General features: G+C 56.1%; 1 protein-coding gene across 7 annotated transcripts in view; it reads left to right on the plus strand.

The window, feature by feature from the left end:
• The window catches only part of CDH23 (cadherin related 23), a 400,055-nt gene that overhangs the window by 328,140 nt on the left and 64,917 nt on the right, over positions 1-6,998 (plus strand). The window lies entirely within an intron of this gene.

The following is a 6,998-nucleotide window of genomic DNA, read 5'->3' on the forward strand; positions in this document are numbered from 1 at the left end:
ATGCATTTTATTCACATAACAAAAATTCTAGAGAGAATTACAAATCTTGGTTTTGTGCTCTGTGATGTCAGAGCTAGTGCCTCTCGAGCTTTCCCCCATGGCTGCATGATGGCTGCTAGAGCACCAGCCGACGTGTCAGCATTCAAGGCAGGAAATGACAAGACAAAGAACTATGCAAGCTATTTCTGCCCCTTTATCAAGAAAGCAAATTTTTTTCCAGAACTACTTTCCAGGGTTCTGCTTATGTCTGTGGCCAGAAAAGATTCACATGGGCACCCTCACTCCAAAGGAGATTGGAAAAAATGCCAGGATTGTCAGAACTGGCTTATTATGTGGGATATATCACTGCCTCTGACAAAAGCAGAGCTTGTTAACGAGGGAAGGGTAGAGAACAGATCTGGGGTGGGAAACTGAGAGTCTGTGCTGCTTCTTGTCCTGACCTAGGCCAGCAAACACACCGATTTCACCCCTGCTCCCCCCCTTCCCTACACCCCAAAGCCCTGGAGTTTCGTGGGGAGGCAGTCAGTGAGACCCAGGACATTCTGAGACACTGAGTTTTGCAGGTGACATCTGGCTTCCTTTTGGTCTTCAGAAGAAAGGACAATTGGGGAAATGTGAAATCACCCCAGCCACATTTAACCACCAGGAATGGGTGGGCCGCTACTCAAGCAGTTCCTACAGAACTTGGGACTGGTCCCTATGGCCAGAAAGAGTTTTCATCTGTTGACAGACATTCTGACCGCACCCGGCCCCCAACCACCACCACCAGAGACCCAGCCTAGTCCAGTGGAAACCCATGAGCTCTGCCTCCTCACACGTGGGTCCCTGACATTTGGGTCCTGCCTTGAAGCTGATCTCAGGCTTCCCGGCTCCCTGCTATGTGACTACGAGAAGTTGGGTGGTGAGAGGTATAATCTCCCTTTCTCTGCCTTCCTCATTCTGTCCATCACCAGCTCGGACCCCAGAAAGCACCTTCCAGATGACTCGATCAGGCCTGGGCTTCCCTGAGGCCATGACCAAGACGATATGTATATGGCTCCTGGGCTATTACACCGTGATAGGGACAGACAGCATCAGGGCCAGCTGGGGAAAGATTTATAGGAGACATTTTTTAGGTCAAAAGGAATCTATCAACTTTTTTCCTGGCTTCTTCAGGTAGAGGAAAGATCCCTGGTATTTGACTTCTGTAAGAGACACGTGACAGTGAAGAATTGCCGGTACCAGAGCAGAGTTGAGAACTGAGCCCTGGAGGGCATCCGTTCATTCATTTGTTTGTTCGTTTGCTTAGGCAGCCAGTCCGTGTTCCCTGAATGCCCAGTATGTGCCAGGCCCCAGGGCTACCCGGAGGAAGCAGTAGTGGTCCCTGCCACCATAGAAGGTAGCCAAGGAAGGGATGCAGTGAGGGTCTCCGGGTTCAGGGGCCAACATGCGGATGGGCCTGCATTCAGGAGCACTAACAAGGGCTTGGGAAAGGCTTCTTGGAGGAGGTGATGCTGGGCTGTCTTGTCACTCTGTCATCGTTAGCACAACAAGGCATATCGGGGACCCAGAGATCCACCTAAACAAAGGCCCAAGAGCAAGAAATGACCAGGGGTGGGTTTGTGGAGCCCGTGGCAGCATTCAGAGCCAAGAGTGTGACTCTATCTATATTTCCTCCTGGTGACATTGCCTCTGGGCTGACATTGCCTAAGGGCTGATCGCACCGCTTTCCCATGTGCCCCCTCCAGTCCTTCCCAGTACAGCTGAGCCAGGGTGAGGATAGGGCACAAGCCGCCAGCGTCCAGCCATGATGGGCATCTGCCTCCAGGGAGCACTGGACCCACAAAGATTTGCTTCCAGTGATCTGACTGTCCCCTCTAGACAGTGAACCCCCAGAGTCAAGCACAAAATTGAGGGTCACCAAGCCAGAGGTGACCAGACGGGGTCCCTTCCCTCCTGTTGCATAGATTTCACTGGATGGCTATTCAAGAATAGGGTTGTTTTGAGCCCTCCTGCACCAGCCAGAGCCCTGAGCATCTTCCCAAGGCTCCAGGAAAGGTCACCATGGTCTTAGGGGTGGGCGCCATTCTGCACGTATCAGTCCAGAGATGCCCGGCAGACCTGCTCACCATCTTGTCTCCACCTGCAGTTATCAGCTGGTCCAAGCCAGCCCTCGCTGGCACAGGACCAACCTCACAAGAGCAAGTTAAGGGTCGTTCCTTTATTCTTTCTTTCATTCATTCAACACAAAATACGTGCCCGGCCCGTGCCAGAGGCTCGGAAGTCAGACATGAGTTGGGTACAGTCCTGTCCTCAAGGAGCCCCCAGACTAGTGGGAGATGGACACATAACAGAGAGTTACCACTTGGTGATGTGATGAAGTGCCAGGAACTTGGAGCCAGGAGCCCGGGAAGGTTTTCGGGATAAGACATCACTTGCGTCTGTGACTTCCGGAGTGAAGTTCTCTTAGCAAGCGGCCTGGGATTCAGCTACCAAGAGAAATCTTGTATCTGAGCCCTCCTATCCTTTCATTTGACCCTGGGCCCCCTCCCCCCAATTTCCTGCAAACCGTATATTCCTGTCCCCACCCAGCCCTCAGCCCTGTATCACCCAGAGCTAGGAACAGCTGTGTAGCAGGGGGCATCCGGACCAACCCAGGCCTGTCACACAATGGTGTGCCACCCAGCCAGGGGAAGTCATTGTACGGCTTCTGCTCTCTGGCTAGCTTCAGGCCGCTAGGAAGGCCAGGCTGGGGGGAGGGGTCTAAGGGGCCATCAGGGAGGCCTCTGCAAGAGGAAGGGCCAGGCCTGGGGAGGAAGGGCGGAAGGCAACTGGGAGGTCAGGAGCTGAGCCCCAGTCACAGAGGCACCTTGGCAGGAGGATGAAGATGGGGGGAGGGCCTGTCGGGGGGACCTCCCTGCCACACAAATCCCAGCCAACCAGCTCTGGCATCTCAGGCTGGTGGGAACCTGCAGAAGTCACCTGTCCAGAGAGAAGGACAGCAATCACCCCCTGCCCACTTGCTGGTCCAAGAGTTGCCAGCGGTAGCCTAGAGAAAATCTGTGAGCCGGGTACATTGCCCTTGGCAGCTGACCTCCTATCTTTAGGGCCAAGAGCTCTTCTGTGTATTAAACTTGGACCCCGCTGCTGTTGAGGAAGCCTCCTTCCGCTGGCTCAAGCTCAGGAAGCCCCAGCCTGGCCCCTTCCCTGTGCGGCACACCGAGTTAAGCCAGGCTTCTCCGGCCCAGCATGGTGACGTTCAAACCCTTCCCTTGCCCTGCGTCTTGAGGGCTGTCCTGCAGCAGCTCAGATGTGCTGCACGCAACCTGTTCAGGGCCTCCCAGAGACCCTGGGGCTCTCTGGTCAGCTAGGAGCATCTCCCTTCCCCTCCACCATGGTAAGCAAGTCTAGGGCACAGGTCCTTGTGCTCACCAGGAGTCCTGTGGCTTCAGGGATGCCAGGCAGAAAGGGGAGTGGCAAGAATGAAGCAAAAGAAATGGAACCATGGGCTTGTGGGCCCAGGTTCACCACCCCCCACCCCCACCCCCACCCCCGGCCCTGGTCCTTGGAGGTCCTGAGTCTTGGCCTCTGATGCCATTCAGTTCAGTGAAGAGGAAGGAGCACAGGCCTGAGAAGCAGAAGACCCAGGTCTTAGTCCCAGTTCCACATTCACTTATTGTCACAAGACACAAATGTTTTAGAGCCTCGGTTTTCCTGCGCATAAAATGGAACACAGTAAAGCCTCCGAGCATTTTCTGGTGGGGGAGGGGGAATCCAAAAAGTGATAACGTTAACACGTGTAAGTGTTTTGGAAAACACAGTATTGTAACAGAAAAGGCCAAGAGATAACCCACCAGCTGCCACTTCTCCATCAGGTGCCCAGGGCACGTGGCTAGCTGATGTCAGCATTTTCTCCTTAAGCTACATTGCTACTTCAGAATCCATCCCAACATGTATTTTAGGAAGTAAGACCACTAGATCAGAATGGCGAGACAGAATGAAACCTCTGCCCCCCCGCCTGCACAAACTCAGGACATCATGTTGCTCTTTGGGAGATCCCACCAAGCACGGACAGAACCGCTAAGAACCAGAGCTGGTGGGAAGCCAGAGGGGGGCCCCGGGAGGGGTCCAGAGAACAGGACCCTCGCATCTTGGTTCAACCCTCGCCCCATGGCTATGCTTCAGCTGTCAGCTCTGAGACTGGGTCCAGAGGATAGCCTGTTATTGGACCCACTACCCTGTTGGAACTCCTGGAATAGTTAGGGAGACTAGCATCCGTACAGGAAAGAGAGGCAACCGTGCCAAGCAGGCCCAGGGATTACCCAGTGGAAGGGCTAGATGACCAGTGCCCTCTGTGGGCTGGGACACCCGCCAAGCTGGGCTGTGAGTGCCTACTTCTCAAGAGGTCTTTGCACCTGGCGTCCTGGCAGGCAACCCCAGTCTCTTTCTACCTCCTGCTGTGTCCCTGCACCTCCCTGAAAAATCACAGTCATACCAGCCTTGGGGAGCTCTAGCTGACACTCAGGAACGCCCCTTCCAGGAAACAGTGCCCAAGCTGGGATGGAGAGTGACTGGACCTCTGTAAGCCATCTCTCCACGATGCATTCCTGAGACAGAGCCCTCACTGGAGAAAGCAGTGCCTTGGCCCCTCGACCCCAGAGCTGGGCTTTTGAGAAGCAGGCCCCCGAGTTCCTGCATACCTACCCCAGTGCCCCTCATCACTGACCCCCCAGGCAGGGCCAGCCCGATCGAACAGCAGCATCCCCTGTGGGCCCCACGACATGTGTTCAGAGCATCAACTCCCCTCCATTGGCCTCTCCCTTGGAGGGAATAAAGGCAGGTTGTCTTTATTAAATGGGAACATGAGAAGGTTACAGGAATGATGGCCCTTATAATTCCTGATCTATTTCTTAACAGTAACTTAGGGCCTCAAAGCAGATTTCCTTCTGAGGGCCTCAGCCAGTGCCATGATCCATTGGCCTCCTGCCTCGGTCTCACCCTGCCTGGCCAACTCTCCAGAGGCCCCAGTGTCCCTCCCAGCCCCTTGAGAGGCAGGTGCGATGATCCCAGGGCACCTCCACCCCCCAGGTGAGTCTAGGGGGCTTCTTGGCCTCCTGCCCCTCCTCCTTAGCAGCAGGGAGGATGTCTTAGGGGCCCTGGGGGCGGAGCGTGTGGTCCAGGATAAAGATGGAGCCTGGAGCTCAGAGTAAATTTCACTGAAAACAGGAAACCACGAAGCTGTGATGTGCTCACTTGTAAGGGTCCAGAGAAGAAGATCTCGAGGCCACGCAGGAGGAAGCTGGGGAGGAAGTGTGGTGGCTTTCTGCTCTGGGGCCTCCTCCCTCCCTCGCTCCCTCCCTCCACACATCAGCAGCCAGGCTTGGGGTCTGACAGCCAAATTCTCAGAAACTATTTCTGCCTAGAGGTCAAAAGCTGAGGGATGGGCCAGACCAGCCTTCCCCTAGGGCAGGAGCACTCTTTCTGAGCTAGGGGATGGGAGGTGGGTCTGGTCTGTAGGCTTTTCCTTCAATCCTAGGGGTAGCCAAGCTCAGCCTTGAGCATGTATCACCCTGCCCATCTCTGCCATGGGCCCCCAAGAGCTGTTAGAACAGCACCCTCTTTCTATGGCAGCCGGCACAGAGTGTCCAGGGAGCAGATGGAATAGAAGAGGAACCCCCGGGACAGAGCAGGAACCGGGATTTTGGTGTCCTGGCCACTGCAGGTGTCCATGCAGTCTCCAGGCCCAGGCCCACTCTTTCCTCAAGGCCAACCCCCCAGGCCCCACGCCGGCATAGCAGGACACCAACACTGCCCATGCCCTCGGGCCTGACAGGGAGCTCAGAAGCAATGCCGTGTATCCAGGGGACCTCCCTGGTTCTAGCTGCAGGCCTGGGGGCTCACTGCTCCCAGAGAGCCCAGAGCTGCATTCTTCCTCCCCCAACTCCTGTCCCCCACCTCTTCAGGCCATCCAGAGGGCTCTCCCTGCCTGCTGGGCCCTTCTGCCAGCCTGAAGTCCTGGCTTTGCGCCCCGGGGTCCAGCTCAGCAGAGCCCGCCTGGGCTGCTGAGCTAAACGCTCTCCTCCATGCACTACCTGGGCCCTACCCACTCAAACTCACCCCTTCCCCTCGCGGGCCCCCCCACCCCATTCCCTGCTCCCACCCCAGAGTATGCAGAGCGCCCCCCCCCCCCATTCCTCTCTGTGTCTTAAAACGCTTTAATCAAAATTCCACAAAGCATTCCCTTGCACATGGTGTATAAAAACAATCCAGGACACGGTCGGAAGCAGGAGATGGAGCACAGGGCCCCAGACCCTTCTATGTACACCCCCACCCCACAGGGTCCCTCTGCAGTGGAGACTCAGCCCAGATTAAGTGGAATGGAAGACCAAAGACTGGGCAGGGGAGGTGGAGGAGATGGGGGGCTCCCAGGCACTCCTGGAAGCAGAGCAGGGATTCAAGCCCATCTCCTACAGTTTTTTCACAGGGTTTGCACTTGCTGCCTGTGGAGTTTTCCTCCTCTTTCCACTGGTGGGAGGGTCACAGTTGGGACAATACAGTGTGCGGTCACCTTCTGTACCAAGCACACTGCACAGTGGAGGGGGAGGGGAAGAGGTGGAGCCACTCACCTTCCCAGCAGGTTCCCCATGCTCTCCATCACCCCCATCTGCGGTGGGTACTGCAACCTCTGGCCTGGCCCCCATTGCCCAAGATCCCAGTTGGCCCACAGTGGCCACTGTGCCTCGGGGTGCACTTCCTGTTTTGGGGACCCTGGCCAGTGAACTCTGGGGACCAGAGGGCAGGCAGCGGGAGCCCATTTTTGTTTAACCGGTTGGCAGACAGCTACTGGGAGAGGTTGCTGGGAGCAGACAGCTGGGAAAGGCTCCCATGGCCCCTGGGGGCAGGCAGGCCCAGCATCAGAGCTCCGGGCTCACAGAGTGGGAGTCTGATAGAGGAGCAGCCTCAGGCGAGGTCAGGAAAGCTAGATCTAGCACACTGAGGAGGAGTCTTTCCACATCATG

The sequence above is a fragment of the Lutra lutra genome, chromosome 14 (genome assembly GCF_902655055.1).
Source record: "Lutra lutra chromosome 14, mLutLut1.2, whole genome shotgun sequence".
NCBI classification, from domain to species: Eukaryota; Metazoa; Chordata; class Mammalia; order Carnivora; family Mustelidae; genus Lutra; species Lutra lutra.